The following is a 24,948-nucleotide window of genomic DNA, read 5'->3' as shown; positions in this document are numbered from 1 at the left end:
ATTTTGCAATAACTACAATTACTTCAAGCATTCTCTTCAGTTCAGAGGCTGCACCGAAGCCAAAACGTATATATACATCTTTGGGAGCATGGTAATATTTAAAATAGAACGTATTTATACGTTTTTGGGAGTAAATGAGTTAATTATGGACCATATACTCTTCTGCTATCTGCTGGCCGATTTTGCAATAACTACAATTACTTCAAGCATTCTCTTCAGTTCAGAGGCTGCATTGAAGCCAAAACGTATAAATACATCTTTGGGAGTATGATAATATTTAAAATAGAACGTATTTATACGTTTTTGGGAGTAAATGAGTTAATTATCGACCATGCGATAGAAAATAAATCAACCCCAAACCACGCAGCTCCCTTCAACGTGGTTTGAGATAGGTCAGTTTTGGTTTGGGGGAGGAGACTTACAATTGCCATTTTGCCATGTTTAAAACTGGCTATCACGTTTTAGTGCGCATACGTGTTTGTGTGTGTGACGTGCGGAAGCATGTAGATGGGGAAGTGAGCCAGAGCTGCCACCTGCGTGCGCGTCTCAGCCATATGGCTTCTGGTGTAGCTTGATGATCGGGCCAGCGAGTGCAGGTTACTGAAAGTTGCAGTGAGATCCAGAGATTAACTGGAACATGTGCAGTATGAGAGCCATCTGCTCATCGGTAACCAATCTCCGCCCCCTCGGTGTTTGCGCTGAGAAACAAACGAGATTCAGACTTTGCAGATGGTGCAAACAAATGGATTTGAATTCTTCTGTTAATTTTTTTTTTTCCCCCTCCACTACGTTTATGTTTGGTTTATGCCAAGACTGGTAAAAATATGTTAGAGAGACAAAATTTGTATTTTTTTATCTTGCTGCAGATAAATTTTATTTGCGTCCGTCTGGGTCTGGTTCCATATTACTGCCACAAATGAACGCAAAAAAGGCTTTTCATTATTTGTATATGAATTTGAGTGATCTCATAAAGAAGAAGGTAAATATATATGCTGGGGGAGAAAAAAGAATAAATGAAAACTTCTGAACTTTGTTTCCTTCTTGTAGGTTAAATTGTATCGGTGTCTAAAATCCGTTCTTTACCCTCAAACCTGTCTCAACATTGTGTAAAAGACATCAGTCACAAAGGAAATCTTTATCAAGCAAACGGAAAGTTCAGAGTCATTCATAACCAAACCATGCCCTTCACGCTGGTTATGTAGCTTCTCTTTTCTGTGATGGTTTGCTCCACCTCTCTCCTTGAACCTCATCGCTCTTAATTTTCATTTTCTTCTCTCACTGTGCAAAGGTGCAGATATAACACATTCTTCAATACAATTTAAAATCCATGACTGGCTTTTGATTGGAGGAACTTCTTTTTTTTTTTCCCCTTTCAACGCCAAACGTGACTGAAATGACATTATTATTCATCAAGGTTGATCTTTAATTGGGATGTTAGATGCTGAAAAAGAAATGTTCCGTTCATACATTTCTGACACTGTAAGCTTTTGCAGCAGTCTTACATTTGTCAAAGGTGAAAAATCACCGACAAAAACGATTTAATTGCAAATTGCTGGTGTGCAACTCTCACAACCTTGAAATACTTGTACGTTTAATTTAATTACCCTCAGATAGTTTTGATATAAGTGACATCTTCCAGCTTTCGTTTCGATCATGTTTCTTGATCACGAGCCGTTATGCACTCTACCTTGTGCTTATTTCGGTCTGGAAGGTAAACAACTACATGTTGATCGTTTATAATCCATGATAATCCTAATCATGATAAATCTGAATAATAAAAAGAACTCAAGCGACTTCTCAACAATGTCAAGCAAAACCCTTTCCAAACACAAAATCCTCAACAAAAGCACGTGGGCAATTGGCGACGCTCCCTAAAATCGACTTAAAACAGAGTTTGTAATGCCTCATTTAGGAAATTGAAAGCCTGTCTAATCCAACCTCTTGAGTAAATACACACAAGCGGTTTAGCGCATGAGCTATCAGTCATTTTGATACGATACACATTCACTGACAAACTAAGTGGCAGGGCACAGCCTGATCCAGACATATACACTCACATCAACACATACTTACAGACTACATCGTAATCCACCCCTGATCCATCTGCTTAACTGGCTTCGAACACGGTGAATGAATTTTGATTCGTTGACCGGCTGTACACCATCTGACGTCTCTTTCTCCCTTTCATACACACCATCGCAAAATGCTAACATGAATGAATGTAATAAGTGATGATTGGAGTTCATATATACACCAAATTAGTTACACAATGTTTGCTTTGGGATAGGTTGTGACTGGTCTAGGACATGCAGACCATTCAAAACTGCGGTGACAGTAGTGCTTTTCTTGCACTAGGAGTTGAATGAAGACATTTGACAGAGTAGAGTTTCCATTGAATGCATTTACTGACTAGTTTAAACAATGAGGGACGACTACGAAGAAATAAATATATTTACATGAAGCCCTTTTGTAAATAATTAGTGCTGCCAAACATACGAGACACGCAATGATCACACCTTTCCACTGAAGGCATTTCCTGACTCGGACCTGAGAGAAACCACAAGCTGCCTTCTACTGCCTGTATGGATTTCCAAGTATTTCCTGACTCAAACTGTTTATATCTGTATATGTTCAACATAAATTAGGCAACATATAGTAATTAATACAAAAATAAAAATAAATAAAAAACAAACATTAATAGAGTGATCTTTCATATTTAAGCAAAAATTATTGTTCGGTGAAAATTACTATTTATCCCGCACTTAGAGTATAGAAATGTGCGGTTTGTTTTTTTGAAGATTATCAGTGTTGTTACAGTTACCCTAAAAAGTTAACTTACACACTTACTGATTACTTGCTTTAAAAAGTAACTTAATTACTTTACTGACTACTTATTTTAAGAGCAACTAAATTAGATTTTAAATTACTTTAATAGTTACATTCAAAATAATACAGACATGAAACCCTGCTTAATTAAATTCAATAATAGGGCCATATTTTTTTTACTTAAAAAATGTAACTATTAATGTATAACTCATTTGCTCCCAATAACATGTAAATACGTTTTTTTTATGTTATAAGTGTCCCAAAGACGTATTTATACGTTTTTTTAATTATTTTTTTTTTAATGCTAGAGCATACAGAAGGCTTTGATTCAGCCTCTCAACTGCAACTGCAGGGCCATGTAGAAAAAAAGCTCAATTACTGACAATTTTAAATAGATTTGCGAAAACTGATGAAACTTAGCTCTCTTCTAATGCTAATTGCTGCAAAACGGAAACAGATAGAAACATACTTTTTTTTCCTGATGAAAGAAGAGACTTTAATCTTTCTTTTGATAGGTTCCATGCTTTTATAACCATAAAACACAATATTCTGTGGGCCTTGCAAAATCTGTCAAAATCTAGTAAAACAGCCGGGAGCGAACGGGATTGCTTCTGTGTTAAGTGTTGCTGTCTGTGGTGCTGAAAGATGCCACTCTCTCAAATATTGCTTCACATGGAACCCAACATATTACACATATACATATAAGTATGGTATTAGTAGAGTAACTTTAGTCTGATTATTTGATCAGAAAGAGTAACGACATAATGTATAATAGTTACTGTAACTGGATACAACCCAGGTGTGCGTTACAAGTTCACCAAACGTCCCATAAAAACGTCCAACTTTTATCAAGATTTACCAGACATGCCGATACGTGATGAGCCAAAGTCAAGAGTTCATATCTTGGGAGCTTCTTTCCGTCAGCTCATTACAAGCCAGTGAGACACAACCATCGCCAAGCGAGTAAGTAAAGCACATACTACTCGCCTGCCAATGTCAATGTGTGTTGTCAAAGCCCATTGGGAGGAGAGTGTAAACATCGTTTCATCAAGAAAAGCTTACAGCAGGTTTTTGTTCCTCTTTTAATCAAGAAGTTGTGTCTACCGCTAATAAAACTGCTGCTATTGCAAAACCCACACTAATCTCTTCGGGGGCTCCGATAGCTTAGCACAATTAAGTCTTACTCCGTTGACATGGTTAGTCTCTTCATTATTTGACCAGCCACAGTCTCATATTATACTTTTGAGTAAATACAAAGCCAGCTGCATCCCAAGATGACTAATTTTGCTATACAGTCAAAGGACCACAATACAATTTTTATATCTTGCCAGCGCAAACTATTAACCTATTCACTGCCATTGACGTGTATATCCGTCAATGGCAGTGAATGAGTTAAGTCAATCCCGTTCCATTGACATGTATATACGTCAATGGCAGTAAATGAGTTAAGTTGCACATTAGCCTAATACGTATCTCCCACATGCTAGGTACTTGATCGTTCATGCCCGTGCTATATTGCAGAATTTGACAGAGGTACAAGATCATTAAGAGGAAGAAACAGAAACGGTCTCCAAGCTCCGGTAACAGTCTTTTTTGTTTGACGGTTTCTCGTTACTGTAACCATGCTAATGTCCATTAGCTCGTCTTTAGCCATTTCACATTATAAGGAAATGGGTACATTAGCATTAAGCTAGCGGACTTTTGCTAGGCGAGATAACATGGTCCACATTTGTGTGGAACGAATCCTTAGTGATAAACGGTGGGTTTCCATCGTCAAGGGAATACATTGTTTACATAATATTTGCATAATATAGCGTATTTGACATTTGAAGCAGGTATAGAAAAACAGTATATACTAGGGGTGTGAATTGCCTAGTACCTGACGATTCGATTCGTATCACGATTCACAGGTCACGATTCGATTCGATACCGATTAATCCCGATACGAATGGTCACGATTCGATACCGATTAATCCCGATACGAATTTATAAGTCGATTGTTGCGATTTTTTTCCATTCAAATTTAGAAAATACTATCAGTAAATTTGTACATGTACACTGTAAGATTTGTATGAATATATTCATCTAAAACTTGAGGCTTATAACCGTGAGCTACTGTACACAAACAGTTTGCAATCTGTTTCACATTTGAACAGCATTAAAATAAAAATATTAAGGCTTAATGTGCCGTTCATATAACATTCTTCCATGCTCAAGGTGTGAATCCTAAAAAAAAAAAAAAAAAAAAAAAAAAAAAAAAAAAAAAATTCGATTCTGCCGATTATTGAATCGATTCGAGAATCGCGCGATGTAGTATCGCGATATATCGCCGAATCGATTTTTTTTAACACCCCTAGTATATACATAGCCAGCAACCAGTATACACATTGGAAGAGCTTTATCAGATAACGCCAATTTTCAAAATACATCCTTGCTGTCATCCATCATCATTATCATCATCTAGGAATGTCACGATAAGGGCAATATCGTGATATTAAAACTGCCACAATATCGTCGTCGTCATGTTCACAATATTTAAAAGGAACACATCTGTTAAAAAAAGTCAGGTTGATTTCCATTTGTGCATTTCTAGCAGCCTCTAGTAGCGATTTTATTAGTGCAATTTAGTTTTCATTAGGGATGTTTTGGCCTTCTATGTTTAAAATCTATGCTAATTGTCGAATGAAGGGGAACCTAATTTGCTTGTGAAGCGATCAATGTGTGCTTGCATTAGCAAGTAAGAGCCTCAATATTGTTATTAGAGATTGTAGGTGGTTTATATGCATTGCTGTTATACACAAAAGTACAATATTGTGCTTTTTTTTTTAGTATGACGTCTTTTTTACAATATTGTGATGTTTATTAAATATCGCTAACGCCCCCACAATATCGTGATAATTATCGTGCCGTGACCTTCATATTGTGATAATATCGTATCGTGATGTTTGGATATCGTTACATCCCTATTATCATCACAGTCTTACATTTATGTCACTACTGGACATATTCTGATTTTGTCTTCATATACGTGTTGGCATTCTGAAACTCCAAAAACTAAAACCTCCGAATTCCTCTTTTTAAGGCTTCAAGATTCAGACCTTTTCCAAACGCGCACACTTTTGTCATCGAGGTGAGAAGCCACGTTGAAGTAGGCGGCAGAAAAGAGGCTGAATTTATTAAACCCACGCAAAAGCATTTAAAGTGCGTCAGCAAGTAATGAATCGTCAACGAGCAATAAATAACCTTTGTGTGTTTTGAGTTTCAGGCAGAATTATCAGTTGCGGGGGTGGGAGGAGGTACTGATGAGACAAGGAGGAAGACAGAAACACTAAAGTGAGTCTTAATGGGAATCTTATTTGTTTGGGAGGATTCAGCACATCTCCACTGTGATACTAATTAACACATCGAAGCTAACCTTAAACCAAAGTTAGAGGCTGATGACAGCGGTTTTAAATAGTCAACCCATCTTTAAAAATAATACCACAAACATCTAAATCTAACTTTGCTCATCAAAAAAACGTCCTCCAGTAGGTCAAAGGTTTTGCTCGTCTTAGAATATTCCAGACTTAATCGCTCACTGGATTTCGATTAAATTGAACATTTAATTTGAATTTTTTTTTTGTATAAAATATGCTACATAGAATGCATCCTCGAAGTAATAGCTGACAATCTTTGCATAGTAGTTGCAGTCTACAGTGTTGACGAATGGTCTCGAGTCATCCCTCAGCTCTTTGCACTGTGCAATTTAGCGCTGAATGAGTTTGAGCAATTTCTGGAGATGATGACAGACCACAGTGATAGTGAAACGTGAGCTAATAAACTGCAAGAGCCACACGTATGCTCTTCACCAACTACACGCCGTTCTGAGCACCTGAATTGAAATCGCGGACCCGGAGGGGGAACATCAGCAGAAAGTGTTTGAGACTTCTGTCAGGATGACAGATGAAATCTTCATTTTCATGATCTACCAGATATTCAACTATGACAAAAAGCATGTTTAAATTTAACATCTTGAAGTGGTCACACCTTTTTTGTAGAGCGTTTGAATTATGCCAGGATACATATCTAGTGTATTATAATTGTTTGTATACAGTAAGTCAGTACAGTCCTAGACCTCACAAAACGGAGGCATACCAGGTGCTAAAATCCCCATTCAAACCAATGGTTGGCGTTCCAAGGGCGGAGGCTCCATTTCATTACAATTTCATTGCAACAGCTCTACACCCTTGTTATAAGGTACTGGGAGTTTATCCAATCAGTCCACATGTGGTTTGCGAACTTGGAAAAGGCATTCAACCATGTTCTCTGGTGGTGCTCCAGCAGTTTGGTTTCTGGCAGCCACTACCACAGGCCATATGGTCCCTTTACAATCGGAGTAGCAGATTGGCTAAAATTGCCAGCAGTTAAGTCTGACTTATTCTCAATGGATGTTGGAGTCCCAAGGCTGCCCTTCTACACCAATTGGATGAATTTTTGGTCCATCCAAGAGGTAGATGATGTCCAATTTGGTAGCCTGAAGATCTCATCTAAAAAAAATTGTAGATGATGTAGATCTGGTTTTGGCCTTTGACATTTACGTTTGAGTTCTAAGCAGCAGTTCGAAAATGAAATTCCATTTTCTTCTCTGGGCCATCGATTCTTAATGAACAGAGCTACTGTCCCCCAATTAAAAATATCTATTTTATAATAGAGGGACGTGTGTCACCATTTTAAAAATAATGGCAGACCACAGTGCTGTTGTACCATTTGTACTAAACTGTATACTAAACACTCAACAGGATGCTGTTGAATAACTATACTAATTGGGGGTGGGAACCTCTGGCTACCTCACGATACGATAACGATATGCGATGCAAGACTCACGATTATCTCACGATATGACGATACCGCGATTATCGATGTATTGCTCAGGTAACAAATCCACAATAATCTATGCTAAAACTAATCATAAAATAATAATAATAATAAAAATAACAATAATAATAATAGTAATAACAATAACAATAATAATAATGATGATGTAAATTAAATCACAATAAAATAAATATCAATAAATAATTTAAAAAAAATATATAAATAAATATAAATACATAATATAACAAATGTCTACAATATGTAATAATAATAATAATAATAATAATAATAATAATAAATAAAAATAAATAATATATATAATAATAATAATTTAAAAAATTAAGCTTATGAGTCTTCTTCGCCTGAAGACTTCTGTCCAATTTCCTACCACTCTTATGAGGCACTCCCCCTAGTGGCCCGCCCAGTAATTGGTCAAAAAGTCATGAAGAATGGAGCCGTTATAGTGGCTGGTTATTAACTCCAAATATCGCGATACTTGGCGTAGACGTATCGATAATCTATCAGGAGACAAAGTATCACGATTTATCACGATATTGATATATCGTCACGCTCCTAATACTAATTATTCTCATCTTGTCATATCCTTCTAAAAATCAGACCTCCAAATGCTTTGACTTTTTGTCACAACTCTCAAAATAGAAAAAGGCATATTGTTGCTTTTTGGAAGTTGTTATAAGACCATCCCTAATTTAACAGGACTAAAAAAAAAAATGATGAAAAAGAGGAACATGCGGAGGCTTTCAAGGCCTGTGGTATCTGTCCATCAAACAGCAGGTATTCCCAGCAGGTGTTGGCCGGTGCATCAGCCATGTTATCATCTGTTATCTTGTCGTAACAGCAGTACAACTGCTGGGCTTAGGAGGGTGCGGGGGTGTTATCTCCGTTGAAAGGAACAAACACCACCCCCCTCTAAGCAGGACATAGTGGATCCGGCATCACTACAAGGCACTAGACCTACTGCAGTTAGACATGGCCCATGGTTGGTGGCAGAAGGACTTAATTACCTATTAGTGATTCATTTGGGACTCACTGCAGAGTGTTGGCATATAGAAAGCCGAGAGAGAAGAGAGAGAGAGAGCAGCTGAACAGAAAGCTGGGGGATGGGTCGAGGATTAGCTTAACCATTACACAGTCGAGAATATCATAAGCACAGCACATTTCACAAGGTATGAAAGCCTTCCATACGAAGTGTACTGTGAAGCCCTGTTCATTGCAGGGGGTAGGGCCCATACACTAGTTGTGTGAGATAGGTCTTGGTCTGGAGACGATTTTTAAGGGTCTCGGTCTTGTCTTGGAATCAAAGGCATTTTGATCAAGAACGGTCGAGACCAGGCCAGTACTACAGTGATCAGTGAGAAATGAGGTGAAACAACAAATTTGCTTAGATTTGAGATTAGTTTCATTGTACTGTTTCAAAAACCCCATGACAGAATTTGATTTTCTTGCAAACATAGTGAAAACAATAAGAGTATGAGAGAGGTAACCTCAAACCATGTTGTGTTACAGAAAATGTGATGCATCATGATCTCAGCCATTTGTTTGGCTGACGGCAACTGAGGCAAGGCAATGAGATGCAACATTCAAGACGGTAGTTTTACCTTGGAAGAATCGGAGTCACGTAATGAAGTCCACAGAAATATCTGACCAGGGTCCGCTGGGATGTGGCGCGAAAGCAAAAGTTCTTCTAGGTGATCTGGATGGAGTCTCAATCCTGGAACAAACAGAACAGGCTGCAACATATTTTTCCTTGGACAGTCACCAGAATCTCGGTGCGCTTCACCAGAGATGTTCAATCCGGGTCCAGAAAATAAAAGCCCTGCCACAGTTTGGGTTTAGTTTCTACTCAACTGGCAGGTAGACGAAAGCGCAGAAACACCTGTGACCAAAGCCAAACTGTGGCAAGGTTTTTACCTTCTGGACCTGGATTTGACCCCTCTGCGCTTCACCGTGGAATGAAATACAAAGACACAACCATACACACATAGAGAATACACAAGTGGCTGGAGTGAGTTGATTGGTTGATACCCAGAGAGCAGGGATGACGAGAATAGGTGGAGAAAAATGCATAAAACCATGCAAGAACAAAAAACTTCCAGTTAAACCCAAATCCAAAAATAAATTACTGTATTTTCCGCACTATAAGGCGCACCTAAAAGCCTTCAATTTTTTCAAAAGCTGACCATGCGCCTTATAATCCAGTGCGCCTTAGATATGGATCAATATTGAGCCGCAACAGGTCTCGCTGTCAAGACGCTATCGGTGACCCTGCACGATCGGTGACGCGCATGCGCAGAAGATCCCGCCATCTTGGATCGCAAGCTAATACTAATACTTTACCTCAGAGAAAATAATAAAACAGATGTTTATTCATTTTGGGAGTGAATGGAGTTGTCAGAAAGCTGGTTTGTGAACTATTCATAAAGTTTGACTGACCTATCTGACTGTTGACATTCCCTTTAGCGCAGTACCATCTAATGGATGCATAAAGTAACCCCAGCCTCTACTGTAGCGCCTTATATATGGAAAAAGTTTGAAAATATGTCATACATTGAAGGTGTGCCTTATAATGAGGTGCGCCTTATAGTGCGGAAAATACGGTTTGTTACAGAGTAAAACAATAACACAGATCATGACATTTCATGTGAGGTGGGCATTCCATCAATATTGAATGCAGGTTCGTCAATCCGTCAATGACGGACGCCCATTTCGTTGATGGTTGACTTGACTTACAAAGCATTATCGGAACAGGTTTTCCGTCTGTCAATGTAATCATCAATCCGTCAATGACGGCATACCCATTTTGCTGATGACAAACACATTAACGGTTGCCTACTTCGAATGACAAACATTGACAGATACCCATTTCCGATGCAGTTCGGCTTGAAATATTAATCGATTGATGATGACGGAAGGATGTCCCCGACTGTTGATGATTGCTGAATGATGGATGCTCAAAATTTATTGATGCACCCTTCCTCTGGTGATAAATGGCATGGAAGATGGATGGATGGATGGATGGATTATGCCTCACCCTAAAAATACGATCATACCCTTCAACCCTATCCAACCAAACTTGTAACCCCACAAATCCTTCCTGTGGCCCTAAAGACTTTTTTCTTTTGCGGACATGATTTTTGTATTTAAAACTACAGTTTAACCTTCTTCCACCAAAGGCCTACTTTGTCTCTCTGACCACACATCCATTCAAACTGAAATGAAGGACAAAAAGGCAGCGTTTACTTGACCTCCAGTTATTCGGGGCCTCGACTGATCAGACCGAAAGAGAAATTGGAATTAATAATGTAGACTGACTCTAATATGTTTACTCAACTCCAATGATGGCTTCAATAAAATATGAAGAGTACAGTACGCTATTAGGATATGTATTGCTCGAGACGTACCATTCCCCACTTACTCTATTTGCCAGCCAAATCAATTCAAGGCTGTTGGCTGTGGTGGCTTTCCGGTCACCTCTGACCAAATAGAGAAAGCGGTTTGGGCCGCAGCATCTATCATTTCTATTTGGAAAAGGTTTCACCTTCTCTTGACATCTAGACTAAGAACAAACCAAATGGATTTGGTTCAACAAAGTGGCAAATGAATGATGAAAGTGTAATAAGATATGCGGGTTATAACCTGTGTGCCTGGGACAATGCATAACCTTTCATGATTATTTCCTTTTGGTCCATTGTTGGGCCATCTCAATCTTAATTTCTATGTTAAGGTCTCATTTGGAAGCACCAATTTTTGGAAGATGAAAATTAGAGTTTTGCAATCAGGTTGACCAAAGCATAGTTTCTAGCAACAGATGTAGAAGACACATAACCTATGTCCATATGAATGGACAGATGTTCCGCGGTATTTTACAATATCGTCTTTTACAATATCTCGTTTTAAACATCGCAATACGCGTCTGAGGAAAAGCAAGGATCAATCTGATGAAAAAGGACAGTCACTCTGATTGATGAGTCTGATTAACAGCTGATTGGATGTGTAAATCTTCGCAAAGGTCACGTCTTACCTGCTCGCATGTGGCCTTTAAGTACTCCGCGCTCAATCACAGTTAGAGTAACTCGGCTGTGCTGTTTCATTACACTTACACCATCCGTAATTATGGAGGCCATTAACACATTTTGAAAAACAAAAACATGAATTAAATAAAAGAAAATTGTTTTATGCAAAGTACAGTGGCGTATTGAGATATGGAGGACCCAGATTAATGAATGAAAAAAAATAAAAATAAAAAATTTAAAAAAAAAACTTGGCATTGATTATCAATTTTATCAAAATTCCGACAGGGAACGGGTTTTTTTCCTCCAATTTTGGTGCGATACCCCTGTTGACAAACATTTATTATACAGATAAGTCCTGTCTAAAATATATTTAATACAATTATTTGGAGAACAACCACAGTTTTTATTGCCCTACCATAAAATAAGTACATGAATCAATAAAGAAAATCATCTATGCGAAGGCAATCAAGGCAGAGTAGATGTAAAATGTAGCTTCAAAACATGCTAATTATCAACTCGCTTTAAAACCACTTATGTGCTTATAATTGCTTTTTCTTGCTTTGTACAATAACTGAAGGTATTTAATTTGCATCAGATGTGATGGTGAGAAAGAAACAATATTCAACCCACCTCCTCTATATGTTGTAAATATGTACTGCAGTGAGCACCAGTGCAATAGCTGAAGGTTATGACACCGATAAAGGAGAAAATGGCTGTTTTGTTTTTCTTTTTGAAAGGCACAAACAACATAGAGACACAATAATAGGGTCTTTTGATTTCATCAATCAATCTGTAATGCCTGCCATATAGATGTTAGAAAGGAAATGGCTGCTAGATTGGTTCAGCTGGATTTGCACAGAGAGTGATGGTGACGCTAAACTTTTATGCTACTGTAAGCAATAAATTAAAGTCATTGTACTATGTTTTGGAGACAGTAAAATAAGCATTTACCAGTTTGCAAAGCAGTTTTTCAGACCGTTGCAAGACATCGTATGTGAACCCTTGAACCAACATTTATGTTTCCTTATTTTCTTGAACCGAACACAACATTTAAGTGGTGTATGTGAACCTTTGGATTCACTGATTGACCCTGCTTTGGCAGCAATAACCTCAACCAAACGTTTCCTGTCGTTGCAGATCAGACCTGCAAAATGCTCCGGAGGAATTTCGGATCGTTCCTCTTTGCAAAGCTGTTTCACTTGCGCAATATTCTTTGGATGTCTGGCGTGAACCGCTCTCTTGAGGTCTCGCCACAGCATCTCAATCGGGTTGAGGTTGAGACTTTGACTGGGCCACTCCCGAAGGCGTTTTTTTTTTTTTTTTTTTTTCTGTTGTTGATTTTAATTCTGTCCTGTTGCATAACCCGCACTGTGTTGACCTTCAACTGGCAAGTTCTCCGACAAAATGCCTTGATGAATTTAGGAATTAAGTTCTTAGTGTTCCTTCCGCAGAACTCAATTTCTGTCCACACAAAAACATTTCTAGTAGTGGTACATTCAGCTGCTCATCAACAAATCCTATTGTCTCATAATCAAAAACCTCAAAACCGCACTTGGAAAAAACAGCCAGAGGCCTCTTAATCCAGGTTATATCTATATAGCCATACGCTATGTGTGTGACATTCCGTCTGACATTTGTAACTGCTATCTTGCCATTCAAGGAATGTTATCTCGCATTGGTCTGAGAATAGTCAAGAGTTATCCGCTTAATGTGACCCAGGCACAGGGACATATTGTACAGATAACTCAGATTAACAAAGTAGATTACGTTTGTACTCTGCCGCATCTTTCTTGAGCTATCAACAACTATAGCACGTTTGTCCAATCTCCAACTTGTGGCACTACAACACAATAGGTAGGTAGATAGTAGCAGATGGCTCATCTTCAGTTCGTAACAAAAAATAACCGAATTGGGTCAACGCTTTTGGATTTTTTCCATCCATCCATCCATTTTCTGAACCGCTTGTTCCTCACAAGTGTTGCTGGAGCCTATCTCAGCTAGCTATGGGCAGTAGGCGGGGTACACTCTGAACTGGTTGCCAGCCAATCGCAGGGCACACACAGACAAACAACCATCCACACTCACAAGAACACCTAAGGACAATTCGGAGCGCCCAATTAACCTGCCATGCATGTCTTTTGGAATGCGGGAGGAGAATGTACCCGGAGAAGACCCACGCGGGCACGGGGAGAACATGCAAACTCCACCCAGGAAGGCCGGAGCGTGGACTCGAACCCGAGTCCTCAGAACTGGGAGGCGGACGTGCTAACCAGTAATCGGACGTTTGCATTTTTATTTTATTTTATTTCATTTTATTTTATTTTATTTGGAATAACTGATCTCCAATAAACTAAACCAAACTTTGAAAATATTTAATATTTTAGGATTTTTATTTTTGCATCAAAGTTTTTTTTGTTTTTTTTTGCGATGTCATGTCAAATTTCTCTCTTTTTTTTATTTATTTTATTTTTTATTTTTTGTCAGAAACGAAAGTTTTTGGTGAAACCAACCCATGTTTTACTGCCACAGAAGGTGGAAGCTTTTAAAAAGGACTCAAAACCTTCCTTTAAAAAAATAAATAAATCTTTTCCTGATTGATTTCTATTTTGAGTTTTGATTTTATTCTGGACTTATTTTTAACTGATATTTTATTGACTGTTTTGAACTGTGTGCTTTTATTGGTGCCTGTGCACTTTGATATTTATTTTATCAATGAACTGTGTTACAAACAAAATTTAGTGTTATTATTTGCTCTCTACAAAAGTATAAAAAATGTAGAAAGGAACTATTTTTCTGGCAAAAGGTCTGCTCTTAGGTTATCATACAATATTTGTGGGTCTTTCTTACCATATCAGTCAAATTGCTATATAGGGAACTCTGCATTGAAAATGGGTTGCAGGAAATGAGTTAAGAATCTCGCACGCGAGAGAACCGTGAAGCGCATGTGTGACTTATCAAATGGTGTGTGTGAGATGGGTAAGGCACTCGTGCGAATTACTAAGTTGAGCTTGCACGTGAGTGACAAAAAAAACAAACACATTCCTGTCTAAAGCTTTTTACCATCTTTCATGTAAAATATGGAGCGTTCGCGGATAGAAGGAAATCCTGATGGCTCAAGCAAACAAAACAAAACATGAAAAGAAAAACAAAACAAAGGAAAGGAAGCAACTATATGGTTATAATTGTGATTCTTGTTCTGCCAACTCTGTTTTACGATGCAGTCCCAGGGAAATGTAGCTAATGTGTTGCTGAATAATTTAAGAGCAATTGTGCTTGAGGACATATTGGTTCATACGTCTTATCATGGCCTACGCTTCACCCTGACGGTATTACCAAACCCCTGTGGATTTTTTTTTTAAAGGCCTCTCACTTCTCCTTACCTCATTGTGGCGGCTAGACAACATGTGAACCTGAGCAAAGTTGTTATTTGCTTCTACTGTGATTTATGAATGTAGTGCATTTGACAGCAAAATTTATATAAGTTTACTATGCCCAGAAGCCACTTATCCGACCCGCGAGAGAGGGCAAGTTGACTACGGTGCATCTTTGCACACGGTGCTCACAAGTACACAAAACAATCAACATATATCAAGACACTTCCTTTTGCTGCTGTGCATTTACTTTTATTCACATTTCCCACAGGACACACATCGTGCTCTAACATTCCTGCATTCCCTGGTGAGCTGTCAATGTCAAACACATTTTGGACTTTCCATATCTAATTGCAAGCTCGAACTGAAATCTAAATCATAAGAAAGGTAGCTTGTATTTTGAGATGAGAGATCGATCAAAAGCAAACACATGAACAGTATTGGCATCGGGATGATCCTGGACTAGTTGACCTACATCATTTAGAAAATTGAACATTTCTGTTGTGATTGAAGAGGCAATTTTACTTGCTTGTGGGATCCCCCACGGATCAGTTTTGGGCCCTCTCCTACTGTATAAACAAAAGTAAATGTGATTAAATGAATTACAAAAAATCTGACATTGTTAAAAATAACGGAAATTTTAACAGAAATCACGATTATTCAAATGATTATTTATTTTTTGGTACAAAACGAGAAAATGTTTAAGCATTTAAAAATATTATGACCAATAAAACATATTCATGTTCATGCATAGGACGATCCTTTTTTTGGTACAAAACAAGAAAATGTTTAAAGGTAAAAACCAAATTAAAAAAATATTAAGACAAATAACATTCTCTAAAAAAAAACAAAAAAAAAACTATAATTATGTAAGTTCCTTTTGGATGAAACTAAACCTATTAATTTAGTTATTTTAAAATAAAAAAAAAGTGCAAATGTATAAATGTAAACAACTAAAAAATAGTATTTTAATAATCTTTTTTATGATTATGTTGATTTTGTAATTGTGGAGCGTAATAATTGAAATTGTAATTGAATTTCGATTAATTGAACACCCTATTTGTGTATGTTTGGCACTCCAGACATTATATGTCTAAATATTTATATACTAGCAATTTAAAAAGTCACTTTTCCATAATGCATCCCCTTTAAATAATATTATTAAGGCCAATGAAAATATATTAGTGCATAAGCAGAAAGTCTGAGCTGCTGACTTTATGGTTCTCGTGGAGTCATTAGCTTTCATTACTGTGGCAGTTTAGATACATATGGAGCCATTCTCCAATTTTAGCTGATCTATTATCTTGACCTCACCTTGCAATGAAGACAGGATGTACTGCCTCCAAAAAGTCTGCTTAACTCATTAAAAACCATTGAATGTATAATTAATGCCCAATTATGCAAATGTTATTACATTTTCATATCCCTTACTGAGTAAAATTAAATACATCATATTGAAACTTGAATTATTTACAAGGCACCGGGTGTAGTTTCACAATCAGGACGAAAAGAGATGCACTGAGAGAAATGCAAGGGTGTGGGGTGTACTATGGTACATTTCATCTTAACCAAACTGTTCAGGTCATTAAGACGACAATATTACATTGCATGCGGACTAGCATGTTGAAAGATGAATACATTTTCTATTCAGTCACTTGTCTTTTGCATGTCTTACATTACAAATGTGTAAATAGACTCCACAGTTAAAATGTTTTTCTATAGTTTAATGTACATCCCAAATTAATTTCCCGAACTCTTTAAATACATTATTCTCTTGTTCAAGTACAGGGCTAACCTTTAAACCACAGCGATCCATGAATATCCAGAATGAAGAGAACACAATTTTACACTAATTTGAGAAGTGTGACATGGCTTCCATTCTGTCAATTTGTGCGAAAATCACTGACTGGGTCACGATGCCCCGTGTTAGTTCATCTACATCTATTTAACACTGGTCTCCGAAATGACATTTTGCTGTCAGTCACATTTCGGGGATATTATTTCTCTATATAAATGCAGAAACATAGATTTCATGGGATAGTGAACACAAGGTGACCAAGATTGGCGAGATCAAGGGTCAAACTAGTTCACTTTCATTCTCAGTATTTTTTTTTTATTATTCACAATTTTACAGTTATCTTTAAGCTATTTTTTTCCCTCTGTGAAATGAAGATGGGAAAGATCATTTTCAATACGTTTTTCCATTGGAGATTGTGTCTATACTGTAACTTTATGCGGTTTTATCAACCTATTTTTATGGCCGATTTATCTGACTTCGTCATGTCCCAACCCTACTGTCAGACAACTTACAAAAGATGCCATTAAAATATAAGGTAATACCTAACCCGTTGTTGGATATTTATAGTAACTGCTAAAGTGACTGGGTGACCCTACGAGGGGCATAAAGCCCTGAGAATTTCGATCTTAGTATCGTAGAAAAACATAAAGCCCTTCACCAAAAAGTAGCCATATTGTTTGTGTTTCAGTAATAAATATTGGATATAGTTTTGGGGCACTAATTAGCGAACCGTCAGGCTTCCTGTTACTTTTGGACGGTTTGTGACTCTGACGACAAAATTCCTTGTGCGTTTTTACATAACTGGCCAAAAAATCTGATTCTGATATTTTCTTCAATCATTGTGGGAATGTTATTGTGATTTTTATTCTCCACACTTTTTTGCTGCTTAAAACTCATTCACTGCCAGTCATTTTAGAAAATTTTAAAATTTTCAATACTCGCGTGATATTACATTCAATAATTATATGTAAACCGAATCTACCAAATAACAGAATAGACTCCCTACTTTTTGCCCCATCCCGTTCTTTTATAATTGACAGTAGAAAAATTTAGGTTTGCCAAAATATAGCCACTTCTCCCATGGACTCTGAAACTGTATTTATTTCGTATAAAATGGGGTAATGATGTCATCTACCGGTGGCTGGGCATCATTAAAGTTGCTTTCAAGTTTGATTTTTACAGTGGAGCATAATCAGATTCCACCAGATAGCACCGCTCTAAAAAATACAATTGACAAGTATACTTGTCAAAGGCAGTGAATGAGTTAACTATTAGCATTCAGGTTTCAGCATTCCCACGCAATTTCTCCAGAAATTGCACTTAGTCTAGTTATTATAGCATTGTATTCTCCTCACTTTTTTGCCGTCAAACTACTCCCACATAATACTTCCAATTTACACTGTTCAAATTTCAACTAGCTGCAAAAATTTGACCTCTCCCGGGGTATATATCGTCTGATTCCAAATTACTTACAGTACTCGCACAATTTGACGTTAAAGTACAACTTTTCCCCCATTCATTTTCAATGGGACAGACATTGAACTTTTCATGCCCACTTCCATACACATAACTTATCATCATTATCAGGTGTCTGACTCTGCTCGGTGGCATAGTTAGTAAAATGCATTGTCTAGTAACCAGGAGATCATAATTTCATAATTTATCTCTCAATTGACTTCATAAGCATTCCACATGCATTCAAATCTTAGCATTCAGCATTCCCACGCAATTTATCCAGAAATTGCACTTAGTCTAGTTATTATAGCATTGTATTCTCCTCACTTTTTTGCCGTCAAACTACTCCCACATAATACTTCCAATTTACACTGTTCAAATTTCAACTAGCTGCAAAAATTGACGGATCCCGGGGTATATATCGTCGATTCCAAATTACTTACAGTACTCGCACAATTTAACGTTAAAGATCAACTTTTCCCCCCATTCATTTTCAATGGGACAGACATTGAACTTTTTCTAAGTATCACTTTTCACACCCACTTCCATACATATAACTTATCATTACCAGGTGTCTGATACTGCTCGGTGGCATAGTTGGTAAAGTGCATTGTCCAGTAACCAGGAGATCATAATTTCATAATTTATCTCTCACTTGACTTCATAAGCATTCCACATGCATTCAAATCTTCGCATTCAGCATTCCCACGCAATTTCTACAGAAATTGCACTTATTTCATACAGTAGTTCGACCTGCCGTAACAACTACGCTAATGAGTGTCTTTCATTTAGGAGCAGACACATCTTCAGGCTGATTAAAGAACTCTTCGGGCATGTTGTCTTTATAACCCAGTGATATAAACACAATACCGTTTTCTCCCTCAGCCCCACAAACCCTGGAAGAATCGACCACCCGTCACCATGGCAACTGATAGAAAGTGTAACACGATCCATCAGATCCAATTAAGAGAATGGGATCAGATTAGATTTTAATAGATTTGATTGCATTCAGGATAGATTAGGTTGATTGCATTATTAGCTTTAGAAGGACAGGACGATCGCGTGGCAGACAATTGGCGCGACTCATCTTGTCATCTTGAAAGCAGAGAAAAGGAGCAGTGGATAGAATGCAACAATTTTTTAATAACAATGAATAAAGAGATCAAATACAGTATATGTTCCTGTGTTAGACATGTATTATACTGCCTAGCTGACGTTGGGCGAAAAGCAGACAACACCTACCCGTCAGTCAATTATATGGCACATATAAATTCACATTCACAAATAAATTGCCATCAAGAACGTTTCAGAAATCCAACCAGAAAACACTTCCATCAATACATTATTTTAAAATTCAATTCATGGATTTTACAATGATGGAATCTAGCGGTGTTAAAAAAAAAAAATCGATTCGGCAATATATCGCGACACTACAGCACGCAATTCTCGAATCGATTCAATAGGCAGCCGAATCGATTTTTTTAACATCCATTTTTGATGGAAAAATGTAAATTTCACACCTTAACTCATTTACTCCCAATAACGTATAAATACGTTTTGTTATGCTCTAAGTGTCCCAAAGACGTATTTATACGTTTTTTTGTTTTTGTTTTTTTAATGCTAGAGCATACAGAAGGCTTTGATGCAGCCTCTCAACTGCAAAGAACGGTTGCAGAAATGCTAGTTATTACACAAACGGCCAGCAGGTGGCAGCAGAGCAAAGGAGATCAACCAGGGCCATCTAGAAAAAAAGCTCAATTATTTACAATTTTAAATAGATTTGCGAAAACTGATGAAACTTAGCTCTCTTCTAATGCTAATTGCTGCAAAACAGAAACAGATAGAAAGGTACTTTTTTTCCTGATGAAAGAAGAGACTCTAATCTTTCTTTTGATAGATTCCATGCTTTTATAGCAATAGAACACAATATTCTGTGGGCCTTGCAAAATCAGTCAAAATCCAGTAAAACAGCCGGGAGCGAACGGGACTGCTTCTGTGAAAATGGCTGGGAGTGAATGAGTTAAGCATGAAAGAATGTTATATTAATATATATTAAGCCTTAATATTTTATTTCAACACTGTTCAAACATGAAAAATGTTACAACCTGTTTGTTAAATACAGTGACTCACAGTTATAAGACTGAAGTTTCAGATCAATACATAATACATTTTCATACAAATCTTACAGTGTACATGTACAAGTTTACTGAATATTTTCTAAATTTGAGTAAAAAAATCGCCTTGTAAATTCATATCGGGATTAATCGGTATCGAATCAAATCATGACCTATGAATCGTGATACGGATCGAATCGTCAGGTACTGGGCAATTCACACCCCTAATAGAATCCCTTTTTACAGTATCCTTCTGTAAACAACTCCTGCCCATATTTTCACTTATTCCTGCAGTTCACAAATGCTAACAGCTTGGTAACTATCCTAATTGAGCGGAACTGCTTGAACTGGCTGCCTGCTCCACCTTGATAGTGAGTCATCACCTTTCACCTCACATCCTGACACCCACCATGATAAAGCTCACTGGCACCCATTAAGACAGGGGGCTGTAATTGTCTAATGTTCACCTGAGAGCGCGCACGCACACAGGACAAATTACTGGCCACAATGAACCGCTAAATGGCTTTGATGGATAGGTGTGGGAGAGTCGTCTCATTTTCTCTTGTGGAGCATAAAGGGCTTCAGCGGCCCACCAGGTCAAAAAGCTATCTATCCCACCTTCACACTGCTATTAATCTGACTGATCTTTCACTTGCCTCCTCTTCCTTGTTCTATACGTTTGTCTGCCGAATGTCACAGTCTATTTTCACGCTTCCTTATATTCTACCTGCATGTTTAAAAGGTATGAAAGAAAACCAAACGATTACAATAAATCAATAGACAATCGTAAACTTAAGTGTTTTCACCTTCAGGTTTAATCAGGAGCTCTGTACATGTATTTTATATCAGGATCTCTTTTATGGAGGTGCCTCTGGGAAAAACATGTATGAGAAGGTTTTGGTTCGGTTTCATTGTCTGTCATAATTTATTGGCTAAAAACACAATGTTGAAGTTAATGAGTTTGGAATCACACAAATAATGAATAACTGTTTAAAGAGATGGATAAAGATGATTAGTGGTATTTATTTCACTATTTCTTATTGAGCATGTTTTTTTTAATTAGGAAACTAAAGTATTATTAGTTTTGTCGATGTGCTCACAAAAATATATTTCTATTCGTCTATCGATCAAGCTCAACTTGTTGGAATCAAATTATCTTCAGTTCAATTTACTTTGAATGTTTAGGTGGTTGTTGTTGTTTTTTTCATGGGTACCACACTAGCTGAATTAGCTGCTATGCTAACTGGTTTAGAACAAACTTAGATATAGCCTACATTGAAAGAAAACAAACAAACAAACAAACATTGATATTGTCTTTTTGAAAATATATATATATATATAATACGGTTAAAAGTTCTATTACCACACCCTGCGCAAATATTTTTCACCTACACTGGTTGATTGCTCACCTACCTCAATGAATTGGAATCAAATTGTCCTCAGTTCAGTTTAGCTTTGAGTTATACATACAGTACCTCATATGTTGGACATATTTATTGAAGCATTAGAAAAACGAGTTGTGGAACTGTTGCTGATGGCGGAGTGGTTCACTCACCTTTTAGCTTTCAAATAAACTTGAATTGGCTGCAGCTCCTCGTGGCCGTGAACACAGCAGATGGAAAGTGTTTATGCAATTTCTGAGCTAAAAATCTTCATACTTTTGGACTCTAATTATGTCAAGCAAAATATCCTCTTCCTAGACACAGGACTTATTTGAAACAAACGTTTGGCTATGACAACATAGATATTAAGCCAGGTGTGACACAGCATATGTCTGAAATGACTTGATGACTAATTTAATTTTAGTAGCACTCTAATGGGCTAAATCCACTACTTCCTGAACTCAACACCACTCCTTCATTTCCTGTCTTTCATGAGTGGACAATCTGATTAATCCAGGTGTGCCTGATCTCAGTAACTACAACAACATTGGCCAGACACACCTGGACCAATCAGTTTGTCCACTCATGAACGACAGGAAACAAAGGTGTGGTATTCAGTTCAGGAAGTAGTCGAGCTGTGCAAGGAGTCCATTTACATTAACAGTCAGAATATTAAGCAACAGGGCGGCAAATCAATGTTAATATTAGAGTACTTTCTTAGGTACATGCTCGCTCTATTAGCTGTTTTGCTAACTGGTAAAAACAACTCAACAAACAAACAAACAAACGGAGTTAGCTGCTATGCTAACTGGCAAAGAGCAAACCTAGCTTTAGCCTACAATGAGAAAAACTTTGCTACTGTCTTTCTGTAATATAACAAGGTTGACAAGTTCTAATATTTGTCACCTACTGCTGGTTGACAGGGAAAAAAAACAAAAACATGTCTTGTCTTCAAACCTTCAGTCCCAAAGTCCCCAATGTGAGTCAAGCCTTGATACCACATAATCCATTCAGGAGCAGGATTCATTAGACCCTCCATGTTGTGAAAGTGTCTGGAGTGTCTAACTCTCCCCACCCACATTCATAACGCGCCTTCTCTTATATTTGTTTAGAATTTCTGGGGATTCTCATCTGTATTCTCTCACGTAGCACCGCACTGAAAAATACATTTCATATTAGAAACATGGGAGCAACCTCACTTCCATTATGCTATTAGAGCAGGTGCTTTAAAAGTAGAAAGCGTTCAGATTAATGATCAGTTTCAGCACACTAATGCCAGAAAAATGCTGAAATATAATTCAATGTATTATTTCTTTTAGTCAAATATTTTATAAAGCAATTGTTCCTTCAAATCCTAATTAACACAATATCTTACAAGACAGCAAACCTAGATATTTATTTAGACCGTATGAGTGGTATAAATTTGGAGTAATTCAAACAACTTTCTTGTAATTTATAAATAAAATATAAAGTGACTTGGTTAGTCGGTATCAAAAAAAGCGGTTTTGTATGGACGAGTGACATACGATACATACGAGCAACCGTTCATTTCAGAACACATAATAAAGGAGAACTATATCGGCTACAACATGATTGATTGATTCACATTATGGGGACTTAAAAGGGATGCGGGGGGGAAAGGGACAGCAGTAAGATGGGTAAGATGAAGGAAAATGAACCAGGAATCATTAACAATTAACTTCAGTAAGATTCTGAGATGTGAAATATTTCCCATCCCTGACCTTATTTGCCACAATTATTAAGTGTTTTTTTTTCCAGCTAGCAACTTCTGGTGTTCAAAAATAAAGAAATGAAAAATTCTATATATATATATATATATATATATATATATATATATATATATATATATATATTTTTTTTTTTTTTTTTTTTTAATTTTAATTTTTTTTTTTAATTTATTTCTTAGTTGTGCTAAGCTAATTTAGTACTTTTATCACAGTTGTTGTTTTTTTTTTTTTTTTTTTAAATACATGTATCTGTACTTGGAGGACTTTCGCCCTCCCTGTTTTATATCGCTGGAGATTTGGTGTGGTTGCAGCAGTTACAGTAAACTGCAGCAGAGGGAGCTGTGACTGTAGCAACAGCTGGCCCTCCAGCGGTGCGTTTCTGCAAATTTAATTGTCGGAATCTACAAGCATGCCTACTTCAGCATGCATGTGTGCACGCTCACGTGTGCATGACTGTATGGAAATGTTGAGTCGGAATTGTGTGTGTGTGTGCGCGTGTGTTTGTGTGAGAGAGCCTGCTTTATACTTGTACTAGCCAGTTTCCATGACGATAACCATCACGATTCCGCTTAGATGTCCCTGCGTGTGTTCGTATATTCATACAGGTTATACCCATTAGCGCAAATAAAGTTGGGCAATAAAGTATAATTTTATGCTCTGCTCACTGTGTGATGCAGGCCGGAAACTACATTTTGTATTGTGTGCACGGTATGTGGTAGTCTATTGCTTTGCAGAACACATACCCAAGAGAGCCCTTGTGTGTTTAAAGCCAGTAAAGATTGTTTGAAATCATAAAAATGCCTCATTATTGGAATGCAATGACACTTGTTAAAGATGCATGCTTAACATAAGGCATCAATCGCAATTATACTGTAAATAATATATCACGTGGGAATTTGTTTCATGTTTTTTATGTGATAGTGACATATTGAAGACAAGGTGTTCATTATTTACATTTGATATATATTGACAATGATTTATTGCCAGTCATGTAAATGTAATTTTTTTTTAATCCTAAGTAATATATCTGAATTTTTTTTACACAAGCACCTATCGAGTGATTTTACTGTCAAGATGAGTTAATACTCATGCAACACCAGGAACCATCAGTCAGGCTTTTCTTCCGTGACTTAATAATAGGCCGCCTTCAAACTATGTCATCCAGTCATACAACGCAATCTGTTAATTGTTTTAATTGTCTTACCTTGACTGAGAGAGTAATTAAAAAAAAAAAAAAAAAAAAAAAGTAGGCCCCACGTTTATACATCAAATGACAGCTTTTCCTCTTGGTGACTCTATGTTGGCTGGTGCAGCTTCACATTTAACCTGTGAGCTACTTGACATAACCTTTTTACATATATTTTTT

The 24,948-nt window shown here is 37.2% G+C and overlaps 1 protein-coding gene across 1 annotated transcript in view; it reads right to left on the bottom strand.

The window, feature by feature from the left end:
• Window positions 1-22,278, bottom strand: part of reck (reversion-inducing-cysteine-rich protein with kazal motifs) — a 93,155-nt gene extending 70,877 nt beyond the window's left edge. The window contains exons 1-2 of the mRNA XM_077508794.1: window positions 22,008-22,278; window positions 9,300-9,412 (exon numbers count right to left, since the gene is read on the bottom strand). The gene's annotated coding sequence lies outside the window, so the exon portion shown is untranslated. The remainder of the gene's footprint in view (window positions 1-9,299; window positions 9,413-22,007) is intronic.
• Between the last annotated feature and the right edge of the window lie 2,670 nt (window positions 22,279-24,948).

The sequence above is a fragment of the Festucalex cinctus genome, chromosome 20, assembly GCF_051991245.1.
Source record: "Festucalex cinctus isolate MCC-2025b chromosome 20, RoL_Fcin_1.0, whole genome shotgun sequence".
Classification (NCBI taxonomy): domain Eukaryota; kingdom Metazoa; phylum Chordata; class Actinopteri; order Syngnathiformes; family Syngnathidae; genus Festucalex; species Festucalex cinctus.
Note: the sequence above shows the minus strand (reverse complement) of the source record. Positions and strands in the feature narration are given on the sequence as shown.